The following is a 20,916-nucleotide window of genomic DNA, read 5'->3' as shown; positions in this document are numbered from 1 at the left end:
TTTTGTGGGGGGGGAGACTGCAACAAAACTCACGCCCATTGTATTACACTATACAATGTAAGTGGCAGAACGTGGCTGGAAGATGTACGACAAACTAACAGAACTGTGACATAGATCCACTTAGTGCCAATTTAAATCTCCCTTTTATTTGGGGTAGACAGCAACAAAACTCAGGCCCAGTGTATTACACTACACAATGTAAGTGGCAGAACGTGGCTGGAAGATGTACGACAACTAACAGAACTGTGACATAGATCCACTTAGTGCCAATTTAAATCTCCCTTTTATTTGGGGGAGACTGCAACAAAACTCAGGCCCAGTGTATTACACTACACAATGTAAGTGGCAGAACGTGGCTGGAAGATGTACGAAAAACCGAAAAACTAACAGAACTGTGACGTAGATCCACTTAGTGAAAATTTAAATCTCCCTTTTATTTGGCTGAGACTGCAACAAAACTCAGGCCCAGTGTATTACACTACACAATGTAAGTGGCAGAACGTGGCTGGAAGATGTACGACAAACTAACAGAACTGATGTAGATCCACTTAGTGCCAATTTAAATCTCCCTTTTTTGGGGGGGAGACTGCAACAAAACTCAGGCCCAGTGTATTACACTACACAATGTAAGTGGCAGAACGTGGTTGGAAGATATACGACAAACTAACAGAACTGATGTAGATCCATTTAGTGCCAATTTAAATCTCCCTTTTTTGGGGGGGGAGACTGCAACAAAACTCAGGCCCAGTGTATTACACTACACAATGTAAGTGGCAGAACGTGGCTGGAAGATATATCAAAAAATACAAGGGCTGTAGTACAATTTCTATCTCCCTACATGATCTCAGGACAAGTATGGCAGCAATAAAAAGGACTGCTGCACACAAAAGTGTGGACAAAGAAACAAGAGAACTGTGCAGAAAGGAGCAACAGGATTTTTGCTTTTTAAAAAAGCAGTTGGTTTGCACAGCGGCGTACAAACAGCAATGCAGCTATCAGGGAGCCTTATAGAGCAGCTTAATAAGCTACAGAGCTGATGCACAAAAAATAAACTCCACTGTCCCTGCAAAGAAAAGGTGGTGTTGGACAGTGGAAATCGCTACAGCACAAGCAGTTTCGGGGTTAATATTCCCTCCCTAACTATATCCCTTCTTCTGATGAAGCTGCAGCAACCTCTCCCTATGCTAAGATCGGCAGAAGTAAGATGGCGATCGGCAGAAGTAAGATGGCGGTCGGCGTGCACACCCCTTTATAGCCCCTGTGACGCCGCATCTCCCGCAGAGCAGTATATGTATGGTGCATGTCGGGAAGGGGTTAAAATGACCTTTTAGTAGTAAGACTTTAAAATATGACTTACAATGTCCAGGTATAGAGAAATGTTTTCTCACACATGTCCAGTTCATTATTGATTCTATGTCTATGTAGATTCATCCTTGCTTGTAGTTTTTCCATGGTTTTCCCAAGATAGGTACCTCCAGGGCACATGTACATTGTATCATGTACTGTACACCACACTGGAGGATGTATATGAAAAGAAATCCATGATTGTATAGTCCTGATTTGTGTTTTGACATGTGAACTGCATTTGTAGGTAATATGTCGGTAAAGACCTGTGGAAAAACCTCTTTTTTCCCCACTATACCTTCAGTGCACTTTGGACATTGTATCATGCACACCACATTGAAGGAGGTTACAGTACATGAGAATAAATCCATGACCTTATAGTCCTGACTTGCGTGTGGACTGTATCTTTTAGTAAAATCTGGGAACAAGTATTGCATTTTTTATTGTTACATGGGAATGTGCCTGTCACTGATGGTGATGAGACGAGACTTGTGACAAGGAGATTCCTTAACTTAGTGGGCTATTTGTAGGCTGATTGGGTTGGAGATCAGCACCAATTTTCTTTAAGATGGGGGTTGTATGTGATCAAAAGAGGCAGCCTGTTGTTGTCCTCACACTGTTTTTAATCCAGGAGGCTTCTTCTTGGGATCCTTCTAGCTCTGTGGATCTGTTCATCTGTTGCCAGTGGATGGTATCCTTGTTGTAGGAATGTATTCCTCAGTGATAGCAGCTGTAGTTCTAGGACCTTACTGCCTGAACAGATTCTAATGTACCTTTAGAACTTGACTGTAGATGATGGATTTTTTGTGTGTCTTGGATGAAACCTGTTCCATCTAAGATATGCCAGATGTCCTGTGGGTAGTGTTGATGTAAATGATTGTGTCCAGAAAATGAATTTGGGATATTGAGAAGTTGAGGGTCAGCTTGATGGTTGGGTGGAACTTGTTGAAGTTATTGTAGAAGGTAAAAAGATCATCTTTTGAGCCTGTCAATGTAGCATAAGTGTGTGATGGAACACAAACCTAATAAATTGTAGAGTTGGTTCTGTGGCCAGATTTTTTTTAAGGAAATATTTTCATGCTGCAATACCATCCTCATGTCGAATATTCGAGTAAAGAGACTCTACCTCCATGGTGGTTAGTATTGTGTCCTTCGGAAGTGGGCTCAGGGCTGACAATTTTCAGAAAATATCTGTGGTGCCCTGGATATAGCTGGGTGTGCACCTCTCCAAGGCTTTCAAAATGTTCTCCTCCAAACCTGAGATATTCTCAGTTAATGTCCCAATATGAGAGGTGATTGGCCTCCCAGCATTACATTCTTTATGTATTTTAGATAACATGTAGAAAGTACCTGTTTGGGGGCTGTATGGTATTAGTTCCAGTAATGAAAATGAAGTATAATCAAACTCATTGATGATATTTGTTAGTTCCTTTGTGTATTTTTGGTGGGATTTTCCTGAAGAGGAGTGTAATATTTTCTATCCAAGAGTTGTCTATGTGCTTCGTAGATGACATGTTCATGATAACTTCAGCTCTTCCTTTGTCTGCTGGTTTGAAGATGATTTTGTTGTTAGCTTTTGTATGGCTTTTCTTTCTCCATACTGATACTGAGTGGCGCTTTATGGTGTTGGTCCAAAATGTCAAATTTATCTTTTTTAAGGACACAGTCTATGTAGTGATCCAGTGTTTGGTTGTGCCCAACTTAATAATAATAATTTTATTTCTATGTGCAGACATATTCCACAGCACTTTACATTTTAGAGGAGACTTGTACAGACAATAGACATTACAGCATAAAAATAAGCACATACAGTGCCTTGCGAAAGTATTCAGCCCCCTGGAACATTTCAACCTTTTCCCACATATCATGCTTCAAAACATAAAGACACCAAGTGTAAATTTTTGGTGAAGAATCAACAAGTGGAACAAAATTGTGAAGTTGAACGAAATTTATTGGTTATTTTACATTTTTGTGGAAATTCAAAAATTGAAAAGTGGGGTGTGCAATATTATTTGGCCCCTTTAACTTAATACTTTGTTGTGCCACCTTTTGCTGAGATTACAGCTGCAAGTCGCTTGGGGTATGTCTCTATCAGTTTTGTACATTGAGAGACTGAAATACTTGCCCATTCTTGGCAAACAGCTCGAGCTCAGTGAGGTTTGATGGAGATCGTTTGTGAACAGCAGTTTTCAGCTTTCCCAAAGTTTCTCGATTGGATTGAGGTCTGGACCCTGACTTGGCCATTCTAACACCTGGATATGTTTATTTGTGAACGATTCCATTGTAGATTTTGCTTTATGTTTGGGATCATTGTCTTGTTGGAAGACAAATCTCCGTCCCAGTCTCAGGTCTTATGCAGACTCCAACAGATTTTTTTCAAGAGTGGTCCTTTATTTGGCTCCATCCATCTTCCCATCAATTTTAGCTATCTTCCCTGTCCCTGCTGAAGAAAAGCAGGCCCAAATCATGATGCTGCCAAGACCATGTTTGACAATGGGGATGGTGTGTTCTGTTTGATGAACTGTGTTGCCTGTAAGCCAAATATATTGTTTGGCATTGTTGCCAAAGGTTCGATTTTGGTTTCATCTGACCAGAGCACCTTCTTCCACATGTTTGGTGTATCTTCCAGGTGGCTTGTTGCAAACTTTAAACATCACTTTTTATGGATATCTTTGAGAAATGTCTTTCTTCCTGCCACTCTTCCATAAATGCCAGATTTGTGCAGTGTACGACTGATTGTTGTCCTATGGACAGACTGTTCTACCTCAGCTATAGATCTCTGTAGTTCATCCAGAGTGATCATGGGCCTCTTGGCTGCATCTCTGATCAGTCTTCTCCTTGTTTGAGATGAAAGTTTAGAGGGATGGCCGGGTCTTGGTAGATTTGCAGTGGTATGATACTCCTTCCATTTCAATATAAGCCCTTGCACAGTACGCTTTGGGATGTTTAAGGTTTTTTAAATCATTTTGAATCCAAATCCAGCTTTTAACTTCTCCACAACAGTATCACGGACCTGCCTGTTGTGTTCCTTGGTCTTCATGATGCTCTCTGTGCTTCAAACAGAACCTTGAAACTATCACAGAGCAAGTGCATTTATGAGGAGACTTGATTACACACAGGTGGATTATATTTATCATTAGGCATTTAAGACAACGTTGGATCAATCAGAGATCCACAATGAACTTCTGGAGTGAGTTTGCTGCACTGAAAGTAAAGGGGCGGAATACTATTGCACGCCCTACTTTTTAGATTTTGAATTTCCACAAAAATTTAAAATAACCAATAAATTTCTCTCTGCCTGCCCTGTGGTCTGGTACCTTGGACTGTGGATGCTGAAGCATTCAGTAAAAAGGTAAAGAGACTGCAACCTTGTGTCCTCGTTATTCACTGCGCCTCACACCATCCATCTCCACACAGGGAAGCCCTGGGGACATGCTTCACCTGTGGGAAGGTATACCATCTAGATGCCATAATATCACCCCAGTGGACCCCTTAAAGCAGCGTCGGTCACCTTGACCAAATACCACAGGTAGCGTCACGAACATATCCCTGTAAAGACCTTTCCCCCCCTTTTACATGGATGTCCCAGGGCCATGGACTGGGTCATCCACCATGACATCCCCCTTGAGAACCGAAGGACCCGGTACCGAGTATCCACTGCTCACGGGGCCGCTCCACATGATATGTGGGAAAAGGTTGAAAAGATCCAGGGAGCTGAATACTTTTGCAAGGCACTGTATATGAGGCCTGTCATGGAAATACACTGCCAAATATGTGGCCTGTATTTTTTTAAATGCAAAATAGTGCTGTATATAAGTAGAATAACAGACAGGAAAAAAACTGGACTAACTGCCTAAAATGCCCAAACTTGGAGCATGCAAATATGATGCCTGTCATGGAAATACCAGACTACCAAATAACTTATCCCACACTTGGACACTCTGAAGAGCTGTTCACTATTCCATTTATAGATTTGGGCCTCTCGCCCAGTCAACTTGAAGGGGCAAGATGAGATTCCATGTAGTGATGGCCAAATATTTGAGCAGCCACTGTCACAAGAGGTGGACGATGATGAGACACAATTGCCAGAAAGTCAGGAGGAGGACCAGGGTGGAGAAGTGGAAGATGAGATGGTAGATGATATAGTAACTGACCCAACCTGGCAGGAGGACATGCATAGTGAGGACAGCAGCACACAGGGGGAGTGAGGCGTATCACCCCTTCAGGCAGGAAGAAGCAGTGTGGTGGCTGCAGACAGAAGGCGGGCAACCGTTCCCCGTAACACCAACATGATGGAAGTTGCTAGTCCAACTTTTAGGTCTTCCCGAGTCTGGTTATTTTTTAACGACTCTGCCGATAGCCCCAAACAGGCCATTTGCAACACCTGTCATGCCAGTATCAGCAGGGGTAGCAAAATTACCAGCCTTACCACCACCAGCATGATCAGGCACATGGCAGCAAAGCACCTGAATTTGTGGACCCAACCCCATGCTCCAGGAACAGTGTCTGCGGGTGACACCACTGCTTCTTCCACTGTTGTGCATGCAAGCCAATCCCCTGTCCACGGTGCATGCGAAGATGCCTCCTGCCCTGCATCTGCCATTGCCCTCAGTCAAAGAGCACCATCATCAAGCACGTCCACATCCTTGTCCCAGCGCAGCCTTCAGTTGTCCAAACCCCAGTCATTGGAAATACCACACTGCCAAATATGTGGTCTGTATTATTAATTTTTTTAAATACAAAATAGTGCTGCATATAAGTAGAGTAACAGACACGAAACAAACTGGACTAATGGCCTAAAATGCCCAAACTTGGAGCACACAGATATATGAGGCCTGTCACGGAAATAACACTGGCAAATATGTGGCCTGTATGTTTTTATTTTTTTAAATGAAAAATAGTGCTGTATATAACTAGAGTAATAGACAGCAAAAAAATGGAGTACCGGCCTACAATCCCCAATTTTTAGTACATATCCATGTGTACAGGCTGCGCTGGGACAAGGCCTGTATGAGACATGTCACATATATACCACACTGTAAAATATATGGCCTGTATGTATTTTTGGGGGGTTCAGCAAAATGGTGTCAAGAAGTTGTGTAAGACATTCAAAAAAAAATTTCTGCTCACTCATAAGTGATTTTTGTGACCCCTTAAAAATTGCTGGATTTTCACGCTGTGTGAGGAAAAGGATCAGGCTGTATTGTGCACGGTCAAAAAGCAAATGGAGAAAAAAAAGGGCTCTGGATTGCTTTGCAATAAAATAATCTCTATTAACCTGGCAAAAAAATTCCTAGCTAATTATACCTGAGGCTAGGTTTATACGGTCAAAATATGCTATAGGTAGCAGCAGCAGCAGCAGCAGCAGCAATGGAAAGGACCCTCTTAATATATGCAATGATATCTATATACACACATACAGTGCCTGCAGTGTTCTGATTTGGTAAATCAGTACCACAATGGACATAGAAGTCAGAGCACATACAGTGACCTGACTATAACCCAAAAACATAGAACGAGCTCTGAGACGTGGGAACTCTGCTGACCGCAATCCCTAATCCTCTCCAACCACACTAGAGGTAGCCGTGGATAGCGCCTAATGCTCCCTATGCAACTCGGCACAGCCTGAGAAACTAGCTAGCCTGAAGATAGAAAATAAGCCTACCTTGCCTCAGAGAAATACCCCAAAGGAAAAGGCAGCCCCCACATATAATGACTGTGAGTTAAGATGAAAAGACAAACGTAGAGATGAAATAGATTTAGCAAAGTGAGGCCCGACTTTCTAAACAGAGCGAGGATAGGAAAGGTAACTTTGCGGTCAACACAAAACCCTACAAACAACCACGCAAAGGGGGCAAAAAGACCCTCCGTACCGAACTAACGGCACGGAGGTACACCCTCTGCGTCCCAGAGCTTCCAGCAAGCAAGAAAAAACAAATAAGCAAGCTGGACAGAAAAAAGCAGCAAACAAAATAACAAAAGCGGAACTTAGCTATGCAGAGCAGCAGGCCACAGGAACGATCCAGGAGGAAACAGGTCCAAAACTAGAACATTGACTGGAGGCCAGGATCAAAGCACTAGGTGGAGTTAAATAGAACAGCACCTAACGACTTCACCACATCACCTGAGGAAGGAAACTCAGAAGCCGCAGTACCACTCTCCTCCACCAACGGAAGCTCATAGAGAGAATCAGCCGAAGTACCACTTGTGACCACAGGAGGGAGCTCTGCCACAGAATTCACAACAGTACCCCCCCTTGAGGAGGGGTCACCGAACCCTCACCAGAGCCCCCAGGACGACCAGGATGAGCCATATGAAAGGCACGAACAAGATCGAGAGCATGGACATCAAAGGCAAAGACCCAGGAATTATCTTCCTGAGCATAACCCTTCCACTTAACCAGATACTGGAGTTTCCGTCTTGAAACACGAGAATCCAAAATCTTCTCCACAATATACTCCAACTCCCCCTCCACCAAAACCGGGGCAGGAGGATCAACAGATGGAACCATAGGTGCCACGTATCTCCGCAACAATGACCTTTGGAATACTTTATGAATGGAAAAAGAATCTGGAAGGGTCAGACGAAAAGACACAGGATTAAGAACCTCAGAAATCCTATACGGACCAATGAAACGAGGTTTAAACTTAGGAGAGGAAACCTTCATAGGAATATGACGAGAAGACAACCAAACCAAATCCCCAACACAAAGTCGGGGACCCACACAGCGTCTGCGATTAGCGAAACGTTGAGCCTTCTCCTGGGACAAGGTCAAATTGTCCACTACATGAGTCCAAATCTGCTGCAACCTGTCCACCACAGTATCCACACCAGGACAGTCCGAAGACTCAACCTGCCCTGAAGAGAAACGAGGATGGAACCCAGAGTTGCATAAAAATGGCGAAACCAAGGTAGCCGAGCTGGCCCGATTATTAAGGGCGAACTCAGCCAAAGGCAAAAAGGACACCCAGTCATCCTGATCAGCAGAAACAAAGCATCTCAGATATGTTTCCAAGGTCTGATTGGTTCGTTCGGTCTGGCCATTAGTCTGAGGATGGAAAGCCGAGGAAAAAGACAAGTCAATGCCCATCCTTGCACAAAAGGCTCGAAAAAACCTCGAAACAAACTGGGAACCTCTGTCAGAAACGATATTCTCTGGAATGCCATGTAAACGAACCACATGCTGGAAGAACAATGGCACCAAATCAGAGGCGGAAGGTAATTTAGACAAGGGTACCAAATGGACCATCTTAGAGAAGCGATCACAAACCACCCAAATGACTGACATTTTTTGAGAGACGGGAAGATCTGAAATAAAATCCATAGAGATATGTGTCCAAGGCCTCTTCGGGACCGGCAAGGGCAAAAGCAACCCACTGGCACGAGAACAGCAGGGCTTAGCCCGAGCACAAATCCCACAGGACTGCACAAAAGAACGCACATCCCGCGACAGAGATGGCCACCAAAAGGATCTAGCCACTAACTCTCTGGTACCAAAGATTCCAGGATGACCAGCCAACACCGAACAATGAACCTCAGAGATAACCTTATTAGTCCACCTATCAGGGACAAACAGTTTCTCCGCTGGGCAACGATCAGGTTTATTAGCCTGAAATTTTTGCAGCACCCGCCGCAAATCAGGGGAGATGGCAGACACAATTACTCCCTCTTTGAGAATACCTGCCGGCTCAGATAAACCCGGAGAGTCGGGCACAAAACTCCTAGACAGGGCATCAGCCTTCACATTTTTAGAGCCCGGAAGGTACGAAATCACAAAGTCAAAACGGGCAAAAAACAGCGACCAACGAGCCTGTCTAGGATTCAACCGCTTGGCAGACTCGAGATAAGTCAAGTTCTTATGATCAGTCAAGACCACCACGCGATGCTTAGCTCCTTCAAGCCAATGACGCCACTCCTCGAATGCCCACTTCATGGCCAGCAACTCTCGATTGCCAACATCATAATTTCGCTCAGCAGGCGAAAACTTCCTGGAAAAGAAGGCGCATGGTTTCATCACCGAGCAATCAGAACTTCTATGCGACAAAACAGCCCCTGCTCCAATCTCAGAAGCATCAACCTCGACCTGGAATGGAAGCGAAACATCTGGTTGACACAACACAGGGGCAGAAGAAAAACGACGCTTCAACTCTTGAAAAGCTTCCACAGCAGCAGAAGACCAATTGACCACATCAGCACCCTTCTTGGTCAAATCGGTCAATGGTTTAGCAATACTAGAAAAATTGCAGATGAAGCGACGATAAAAATTAGCAAAGCCCAGGAACTTTTGCAGACTTTTCAGAGATGTCGGCTGAGTCCAATCATGGATGGCTTGGACCTTAACAGGGTCCATCTTGATAGTAGAAGGGGAAAAAATGAACCCCAAAAATGAAACCTTCTGAACACCAAAGAGACACTTTGATCCCTTCACAAATAAAGAATTAGTACGCAGGACCTGAAACACCGCTCTGACCTGCTTCACATGAGACTCCCAATCATCCGAGAAGATCAAAATATCATCCAAGTATACAATCAGGAATTTATCCAGGTACTCTCGGAAGATGTCATGCATAAAGGACTGAAACACTGATGGAGCATTGGCAAGTCCGAATGGCATTACAAGATACTCAAAATGGCCCTCGGGCGTATTAAATGCAGTTTTCCATTCATCGCCTCGCTTAATACGCACAAGATTATACGCACCACGAAGATCTATCTTGGTGAACCAACTAGCCCCCTTAATCCGAGCAAACAAATCAGATAACAACGGCAAGGGGTACTGAAATTTAACCGTGATATTATTTAGAAGGCGGTAATCTATACAAGGTCTCAGCGAACCATCCTTCTTGGCCACAAAAAAGAACCCTGCTCCTAATGGCGACGATGACGGGCGAATATGCCCCTTCTCCAAGGACTCCTTCACGTAACTCCGCATAGCGGCGTGCTCAGGCACAGATAAATTAAACAGTCGACTTTTTGGGAATTTACTACCAGGAATCAAATCGATAGCACAATCACAATCCCTATGCGGAGTTAGGGTATCGGACTTGGGCTCATCAAATACATCCCGGTAATCAGACAAGAACTCTGGAAACTCAGAAGGGGTGGATGACGAAATAGACAGAAATGGGACATCACCATGTACCCCCTGACAACCCCAGCTGGACACAGACATGGATTTCCAATCTAACACTAGATTATGGACTTGTAACCATGGCAACCCCAACACGACCACATCATGCAGATTATGCAACACCAGAAAGCGAATAACCTCCTGATGTGCAGGAGCCATGCACATGGTCAGCTGGGTCCAGTACTGAGGCTTATTCTTGGCCAAAGGCGTAGCATCAATTCCTCTCAATGGAATAGGACACTGCAAGGGCTCCAAGAAAAACCCACAACGCCTAGCATACTCCAAGTCCATCAAATTCAGGGCAGCACCTGAATCCACAAATGCCATAACAGAATAAGATGACAAAGAGCAGATCAAAGTAACGGACAAAAGAAATTTTGACTGTACCGTACCAATGGTGGCAGACCTAGCGAACCGCTTAGTGCGCTTAGGACAATCAGAGATAGCATGAGTGGAATCACCACAGTAGAAACACAGCCCATTCTGACGTCTGTGTTCTTGCCGTTCAACTCTGGTCAAAGTCCTATCGCACTGCATAGGCTCAGGTTTATGCTCAGATAATACCACCAAATGGTGCACAGATTTACGCTCACGCAAGCGTCGACCGATCTGAATGGCCAAAGACATAGACTCATTCAGACCAGCAGGCATAGGAAATCCCACCATGACATCCTTAAGGGCTTCAGAGAGACCCTTTCTGAAAATAGCTGCGAGCGCACCTTCATTCCACTGAGTGAGTAGGGACCACTTTCTAAATTTCTGACAATATACCTCTATCTTATCCTGAGCCTGACACAGAGCCAGCAAATTTCTCTCTGCCTGATCCACTGAATTAGGTTCATCGTACAGCAATCCGAGCGCCAGGAAAAACGCATCGATATTACTTAATGCAGGATCTCCTGGCGCAAGAGAAAATGCCCAGTCCTGAGGGTCGCCACGTAAAAAAGAAATAATGATCCTAACTTGTTGAACTGGGTCACCAGAGGAGCGAGGTTTCAAAGCCAGAAATAGTTTACAATTATTTTTAAAACTCAGAAATTTAGTTCTATCTCCAAAAAACAAATCAGGAATAGGAATTCTTGGTTCTAACATAGAATTCTGAACCACAAAGTCTTGAATATTTTGTGCTCTTGCCGTGAGCTGATCCACACATGAAGACAGACCTTTAATGTCCATCTCTACACCTGTGTCCTGAACCACCCAAATGTCTAGGGGAAAAAAAAGGCAAAATACAGTGCAGAGAAAAAAAAATGGTCTCAGAACTTCTTTTTTCCCTCTATTGAGAATCATTAGTACTTTGGGCCTCCAGTACTGTTCTGATTTGGTAATTCAGTACCACAATGGACATAGAAGTCAGAGCACATACAGTGACCTGACTATAACCCAAAAACATAGAACGAGCTCTGAGACGTGGGAACTCTGCTGACCGCAATCCCTAATCCTCTCCAACCACACTAGAGGTAGCCGTGGATAGCGCCTAACGCTCCCTATGCAACTCGGCACAGCCTGAGAAACTAGCTAGCCTGAAGATAGAAAATAAGCCTACCTTGCCTCAGAGAAATACCCCAAAGGAAAAGGCAGCCCCCACATATAATGACTGTGAGTTAAGATGAAAAGACAAACGTAGAGATGAAATAGATTTAGCAAAGTGAGGCCCGACTTTCTAAACAGAGCGAGGATAGGAAAGGTAACTTTGCGGTCAACACAAAACCCTACAAACAACCACACAAAGGGGGCAAAAAGACCCTCCGTACCGAACTAACGGCACGGAGGTACACCCTCTGCGTCCCAGAGCTTCCAGCAAGCAAGAAAAAACAAATAAGCAAGCTGGACAGAAAAAAGCAGCAAACAAAATAACAAAAGCGGAACTTAGCTATGCAGAGCAGCAGGCCACAGGAACGATCCAGGAGGAAACAGGTCCAAAACTAGAACATTGACTGGAGGCCAGGATCAAAGCACTAGGTGGAGTTAAATAGAACAGCACCTAACGACTTCACCACATCACCTGAGGAAGGAAACTCAGAAGCCGCAGTACCACTCTCCTCCACCAACGGAAGCTCATAGAGAGAATCAGCCGAAGTACCACTTGTGACCACAGGAGGGAGCTCTGCCACAGAATTCACAACACTGCAGGTCTTGAACTCATATATATGAAGCAACGTACACTCCCCTGCCTACCTAACACTGCAACCTATATACTCTGGAATTAATCCTTAAAAGAACTGTTGGTTTAGCTGGATTTCAGTAGATTAGACCCCACACTGACTAAGAAATCCCCAAATCTGACCATATCTCAGCAGCAGCTCTCCCCACACTGTCTAATTTCGGAGTTGAATGCGCCAAGCAGGGCGTCAGGTCACTTGTACCCCTGATGATGCTGTGTGGCCAGCCAATCACTGAAAGACCACAACAAAGATGGCTGCGGCGTTACAGTGCCTGGCAGACAATGCCTGCATGTTGATTGGGTCTCTAAAGACTGCCAAAAATGCAGGGTGGAGACCTGAGTTTCTGCCGAGTAATCCCAGAAATGTTCAGTGCTCACCGAGTACACCGAATACAGTGATGCTCGGGTGAGTAACGAATACTGGCGAGCACATTCGCTCATCACTGCCTGTGAAGTGAATGGGGGATTAAACCCCTTACCCCCAAGGGTGGTTTGCACGTTATGGACCGGGCCACTTTTTACAATTCTGACCACTGTCCATTTATGAGGTTATAACTCTGGAACGCTTCAACGGATCCCGGTGATTCTGACACTGTTTTCTCGTGACATATTGTACTTCATGATAGTGGTCAAATTTCTTTGATATTACCTGCGTTTATTTGTGAAAAAAATGGAAATTTGGCGAAAATTTTGAAAATTTTGCAATTTTCCAACTTTGAATTTTTATGCAATTAAATCACAGAGATATGTCACACAAAATACTTAATAAGTAACATTTCCCACATGTCTACTTTACATCAGCAGAATTTTGGAACCAAAATTTTTTTTTCTTAGGGAGTTATAAGGGTTAAAAGTTGACCAGCAATTTCTCATTTTTACAACACCATTTTATTTTAGGGACCACATCTCATTTGAAGTCATTTTGAGGGGTCTATATGATAGAAAATACCCAAGTGTGACACCATTCTAAAAACTGCACCCCTCAAAGTTCTCAAAACCACATTCAAGAAGTTTATTAACCCTTCAGGTGTTTCACAGGAATTTTTGGAATGTTTAAATAAAAATTAACATTTAAATTTTTTTCACAAAAAATTTACTTCAGCTCCAATTTGTTTTCTTTTACCAAGGGTTACAGGAGAAAATGGACCCCAAACGTTATTGCACAATTTGTCCTGAGTACGCCGATACCCCATAAGTGGATGTAAACCACTGTTTGGGCGCATGACAGAGCTCGGAAGCGAAGGAGCGCCATTTGACTTTTCAATGCAAAATTGATCGGAATTGAGATGGGAAGCCATGTTGCGTTTGGAGAGTCACTGATCTGCCTAAACATTGAAACCCCCCACAAGTGACACCATTTTGGAAAGTAGACCCCCTAAGGAACTTATCTAGAGGTGTGGTGAGCACTTTGACCCACCAAGTGCTTCACAGAAGTTTATAATGCAGAACCGTAAAAATAAAAAATCATTTTTTTTCACAAAAATTATCTTTTCGCCCCCAATTTTTTATTTTCCCAATGGTAAGAGAAGAAATTGGAACCACAAAGTTGTTGCACAATTTGTCCTGAGTCCTCTGATACCCCATATGTGGGGGTAAACCACTGTTTGGGCGCATGGGAGAGCTCGGAAGGGAAGGAGCGCCGTTTGACCTTTCAATGCAAAATTGACAGGAATTGAGATGGGATGCCATGTTGCGTTTGGAGAGCCAGTACAATATGCAAATAAATGGGTGCACTCCAGCTGTATAACAATATGAGAAAGGGGTGCAGAGCCTAGTCCAATAAATAGTATAACCAAGAAAAAAAAAAGAAAAAAGAATGGACTAAAGCAGGCTCGCACAACCATGAAATGTAGAAAAATAATGAACGTGTTTATTAACCACCACAACATAAATATAAAAACACTTAAAATAACAACAAGTGTGTACAAAACACCCCCATAACATAGTACAGTATCTGCAAGAAATGTATAAGGCAATATACGTAACCGGACATGTAAAGCGCCATGGAATAAATGGCGCTATAACAATAAATAATAATAATAATTACATACAGTACTGTAAGCTAGCAAACATGAAGGCCAAGACCAAAGAAAAGATATGTATTTGGTCCCTATATTCCCTACTGGTGAGTAAGTGCACCAAAATGACCCGATATAAATAATCTATGTCATATAGATGTCCAAGGAAAGCTCACTAAATGGCACACATGTGGAAAAAGGCCTAGATGGAAAGGCAAGGCTTCCATATAGAAAATATACATGGCTTCGCGCCAGAGATACTCAGCTGAGTCTGAGATGAAGCAGGTGGGAGCAAAAAGGCTGCTGGGCTGCAATAGCTCCGCAAATCCACATGCCGTAAATGACCGGCATATACCAAAGAGGGGGGTGTAAGGAAAAGACCCCAGGCGTATCGCCACCGCAGCGGCTTCGTCAGGGGAAGTGAGTTGTGTGGTGGATAACTCACGTTTAAATCTGGTCCGTAATCATCCGGAATGGACGCCGGTGTGCCGCTCAGGCATGGGAGAAGCAGACCGGAAGTAAAGCACCGGCCGCAAGAAGGAAGAGACAGAGCAGAATAGCAATGGTCTCCATGGAGAGAGGAGGCGCAAGCGCAGATGCGGTTCAGGTAATGAGCCGCACTGCGCAGGTGCCGGGCTCAGAAAGCCCATAGATAAAAAGCAAGAAGCAAAAAGCGCACAAAATGGAGAGCGCATGATGAGACCGAATACAGTCGGACACAGATATGGATCATGCTAGCAACGCATGACCCTAGGAAACCTGTATGAAGGAGAAATAAATGTTTGATTAGTGCATATAAAAAATTATCTTTTCGCCCCCAATTTTTTATTTTCCCAATGGTAAAAGAAGAAATTGGAACCAAAAAGTTGTTGCACAATTTGTCCTGAGTATTCTGATACCTCATATGTGGGGGTAAACCACTGTTTGGGCGCATGGGAGAGCTCGGAAGGGAAGGAGCGCCGTTTGACCTTTCAATGCAAAATTGACAGGAATTGAGATGGGACGCCATGTTGCGTTTGGACAGCCACTGATGTGCCTAAACATTGAAACCCCCCACAAGTGACACCATTTTGGAAAGTAGACCCCCTAAGGAACTTATCTAGAGGTGTGGTGAGCACTTTGACCCACCAAGTGCTTCACAGAAGTTTATAATGCAGAACCGTAAAAATAAAAAATCATTTTTTTTCACAAAAATTATCTTTTCGCCCCCAATTTTTTATTTTCCCAATGGTAAGAGAAGAAATTGGAACCAAAAAGTTGTTGTACAATTTGACCTGAGTACGCTGATACCCCCAGTTTTGTATTTTCCCAAGGGTAACAGGAGAAATTGGACCCGAAAAGTTGTTGTGCAATTTGTCCTGAGTGCGCTGATACCCCATATGTGGGGGGAACCACCGTTTGGGCGCATGGGAGGGCTCGGAAGGGAAGGAGCACCATTTGGAATGCAGACTCAGATGGAATGGTCTGCAGGCGTCACATTGCATTTGCAGAGCCTCTAATGTACCTAAACAGTAGAAACCCCCCACAAGTGACCCCATATTGGAAACTAGACCCCCCAAGGAACTTATCTAGATGTGTTGTGAGAACTTTGAGCCCCCAAGTGTTTCACTAGTTTATAACGCAGAGCCGTGAAAATAAAAAATCCTTTTTTTTCCCACAAAAATTATTTTTTAGCCCCCAGTTTTGTATTTTCCCATGGGTAACAGGAGAAATTGGACCCCAAAAGTTGTTGTCCAATTTGTCCTGAGTACGTTGATACCCTATATGTTGGGGTAAACTCCTGTTTGGGCACACGGGAGAGCTCGAAGGGGAAGGAGCACTGTTTTACTTTTTCAACGCAGAATTGGCTGGAATTGAGATCGGACGCCATGTCGCGTTTGGAGAGCCCCTGATGTGCCTAAACAGTGGAAACCCCCAATTATAACTGAAACCCTAATCAAAACACACCCCTAACCCTAATCCCAACAGTAACCCTAACCACACCTCTAACCCAGACACACCCCTAACCCTAATTCCAACGGTAACCCTAACCACACCTCTAACCCAGACACACCCTTAACCCTAACCCCAACCCTATTCCCAACCGTAAATGTAATACAAACCCTAACCCTAACTTTAGCCCCAACCCTAACTGTAGCCTTAACCCTAACTGTAGCCTTAACCCTAGCCCTGACCCTAGCCCTAACCCTAACCATAACCCTAGCCCCAAACCTAACCATAACCCTAGCCCCAACTCTAACCCTAGCCCTAACCCTAACCCTAGCCTTAACCCTAGCCCTAACCCTAGCCCTAGCCCTAGCCCTAACCCTAGCCCTAACCCTAATGGGAAAATCGAAATACATTTTTTAAATTTTTTAATCTTTCCCTAACTAAGGGGGTGATGAAGGGGGGTTTGATTTACTTTTATAGCGGGTTTTTTTAGCGGATTTTTATGATTGGCAGCCGTCACACACTGAAAGACGCTTTTTATTGCAAAAAATATTTTTTGCGTTACCACATTTTGAGAGCTATCATTTTTCCATATTTGAGTCCACAGAGTCATGTGAGGTCTTGTTTTTTGCGGGACGAGTTGACGTTTTTACTGGTAACATTTTCGGGCACGTGACATTTTTTGATCGCTTTTTATTCCGATTTTTGTGAGGCAGAATGACCAAAAGCCAGCTATTCATGAATTTCTTTTGAGGGAGGCGTTTATACCGTTCCGCGTTTGGTAAAATTGATAAAGCAGTTTTATTCTTTGGGTCAGTACGATTACAGTGATACCTCATTTATATAATTTTTTTATGTTTTGGCGCTTTTATACGATAAAAACTATTTTATAGAAAAAATAATTATTTTTGCATCGCTTTATTCTCAGGACTATAACTTTTTTATTTTTTTGCTGATAATGCTGTATGGCAGCTCATTTTTTGCGGGACAAGATGACGCTTTCAGCAGTACCATGGTTATTTATATCCGTGTTTTTTATCGCGTGTTATTCCACTTTTTGTTTGGCGGTATGATAATAAAGCGTTGTTTTTTGCCTCGTTTTTTTTTTCTTACGGTGTTTACTGAAGGGGTTAACTAGTGGGCCAGTTTTATAGGTCGGGTCGTTACGGATGCGGCAATACTAAATATGTGTACTTTTATTGTTTTTGTTTTTTTATTTAGATAAAGAAATGTATTTATGGGAATAATATACAGTGGGGCAAAAAAGTATTTAGTCAGTCAGCAATAGTGCAAGTTCCACCACTTAAAAAGATGAGAGGCGTCTGTAATTTACATCATAGGTAGACCTCAACTATGGGAGACAAACTGAGAAAAAAAAATCCAGAAAATCACATTGTCTGTTTTTTTAACATTTTATTTGCATATTATGGTGGAAAATAAGTATTTGGTCAGAAACAAAATTTCATCTCAATACTTTGTAATATATCCTTTGTTGGCAATGACAGAGGTCAAACGTTTTCTGTAAGTCTTCACAAGGTTGCCACACACTGTTGTTGGTATGTTGGCCCATTCCTCCATGCAGATCTCCTCTAGAGCAGAGATGTTTTTGGCTTTTCGCTTGGCAACACGGACTTTCAACTCCCTCCAAAGGTTTTCTATAGGGTTGAGATCTGGAGACTGGCTAGGCCACTCCAGGACCTTGAAATGCTTCTTACGAAGCCACTCCTTCGTTGCCCTGGCGGTGTGCTTTGGATCATTGTCATGTTGAAAGACCCAGCCATGTTTCATCTTCAATGCCCTTGCTGATGGAAGGAGGTTTGCACTCAAAATCTCACGAAACATGGCCCCATTCATTCTTTCATGTACCCGGATCAGTCGTCCTGGCCCCTTTGCAGAGAAACAGCCCCAAAGCATGATGTTTCCACCACCATGCTTTACAGTAGGTATGGTGTTTGATGGATGCAACTCAGTATTCTTTTTCCTCCAAACACGACAAGTTGTGTTTTTACCAAACAGTTCCAGTTTGGTTTCATCAGACCATAGGACATTCTCCCAAAACTCCTCTGGATCATCCAAATGCTCTCTAGCAAACTTCAGACGGGCCCGGACATGTACTGGCTTAAGCAGTGGGACACGTCTGGCACTGCAGGATCTGAGTCCATGGTGGCGTAGTGTGTTACTTATGGTAGGCCTTGTTACATTGGTCCCAGCTCTCTGCAGTTCATTCACTAGGTCCCCCCGCGTGGTTCTGGGATTTTTGCTCACCGTTCTTGTGATCATTCTGACCCCACGGGGTGGGATTTTGCGTGGAGCCCCAGATCGAGGGAGATTATCAGTGGTCTTGTATGTCTTCCATTTTCTAATTATTGCTCCCACTGTTGATTTCTTCACTCCAAGCTGGTTGGCTATTGCAGATTCAGTCTTCCCAGCCTGGTGCAGGGCTACAATTTTGTTTCTGGTGTCCTTTGACAGCTCTTTGGTCTTCACCATAGTGGAGTTTGGAGTCAGACTGTTTGAGGGTGTGCACAGGTGTCTTTTTATACTGATAACAAGTTTAAACAGGTGCCATTACTACAGGTAATGAGTGGAGGAAAGAGGAGACTCTTAAAGAAGAAGTTACAGTTCTGTGAGAGCCAGAAATCTTGATTGTTTGTTTCTGACCAAATACTTATTTTCCACCATAATATGCAAAAAAAATGATAAAAAAACAGACAATGTGATTTTCTGGATTTTTTTTTCTCAGTTTGTCTCCCATAGTTGAGGTCCACCTATGATGTAAATTACAGACGCCTCTCATCTTTTTAAGTGGTGGAACTTGCACTATTTCTGACTGACTAAATACTTTTTTGCCCCACTGTATATATTTTTTTTCATTATTTAGGATTTTTTTTTTTTTTTTTACACATTTGGAAATTTTTTAAAAAACTTTTTTACTTTGTCCCAGGGGGGGACATCACAGATCGGTGATTTGACAGTTTGCACAGCACTCTGTCAGATCACCGATCTGTCTCAGAGCGCTGCAGCGTTACCAAGTGCCTGCTCTGAGCAGGCACATGGTAAGCCACCTCCCTCCCTGCAGGACCCGGATGCCGTGGCCATTTTGGATCCGGGGCATGTAGGGAGAGGAAGGTAGGAGACCCTCGCAGCAACGCGATCACATCGCGTTGCTGCGGGGGTCTCAGGGAAGCACGCAGGGAGCCCCCTCCCTGCACAATGCTTCCCTGCACCGCCGGCACATCGTGATCATGTTTGATCGTGGTGTGCCGGGGGTTAATGTGCTGGGGGCGGTCCGTGACCGCTCCTGGCACATAGTGCCGGATGTCAGCTGCGATAAGCAGCTGACACCCGGCCGCGATCGGCTGCGCTCCCCCCATGAGCGCGGCCGATCGCGCTGGACGTACTATTCCGTCCTTGGGAAGTAGGGCCCACCCCACATGGACGGAATAGTACGTCTAATGGCAGAAAGGGGTTAAATATAGCGCCATATCTAATAACTTGGAATCTGGCTGCACCATTCTAAGGACAGCTTTATCTCTAAGTACACCCCTCTGAGAGGCTATCAGAGTTGGGTAACTTGTTTCAGTCCACACAAGGTGACGTTTAACCCCATGTGTTTTCCAGATCGCACACTTCCGCCATTACTCACTAGCAGCAGGTTATCATCTCTGCACGGTGGACCCCGTGTTGCAGTTGCAATATATTTAGTGCAATCTGCCAACCCTAAAACCTTTCGCCCCATTCAAATAAAACAATAAAGATAAAATCAAACATAGACATATTTGGTATCGCTCGATCTATCAATGAAAAAAGGATTAACCTGATCACTAGACGGCATAGCAAGAAAAAAGTCAAAACCACAGAATTACGTCTTTTTTGGTCACCGCGACATTGCATTAACATGCAATAACAGGCAATCAAAAGATCATATCTGTACCAAAATGGTATCATTAAAAATGTCAGCTGGGCTCACAAAAAATAACCCCTCAACAACTTGGGATCACGAAAAATGGAGATGCTACGGGTGTTGGAAAATTGCGCATTTTTAGTTTTTTTTAGCAAAGTTTGGCACTTTTTTCACCACTTAGAATAGATAAAAAAGAACCTTGACATGTTTGGTGTCTATGAACTCGTAATTACCTGGAGAATCAGAATGGCAGGTTAGTTTTAGCATTTAGTGAACCTAGTAAAAAAAAGAAGTAAAAACAAAGCACTTTTTTGGAATTTCACCGCACTTGGAATTTTGCTCCCGTTTTTTAGTACACAAGATGGTAAAACCAATGGTGTCATTCAAAAGAACAACTCATCCCACTAAACAAGCCCTCACATGGCCA

At 43.6% G+C, this 20,916-nt stretch overlaps 1 protein-coding gene across 2 annotated transcripts in view; it reads right to left on the bottom strand.

Moving 5' to 3' along the window:
• The window catches only part of LOC138642353 (collagen alpha-2(VI) chain-like), a 668,325-nt gene that overhangs the window by 484,166 nt on the left and 163,243 nt on the right, over nucleotides 1-20,916 (bottom strand). The gene's annotated exons all lie outside the window — the stretch shown is intronic.

Source organism: Ranitomeya imitator, chromosome 6, assembly GCF_032444005.1.
Source record: "Ranitomeya imitator isolate aRanImi1 chromosome 6, aRanImi1.pri, whole genome shotgun sequence".
In the NCBI taxonomy this organism is placed as follows: domain Eukaryota; kingdom Metazoa; phylum Chordata; class Amphibia; order Anura; family Dendrobatidae; genus Ranitomeya; species Ranitomeya imitator.
This window is presented reverse-complemented; position numbering and strand designations above follow the sequence as displayed.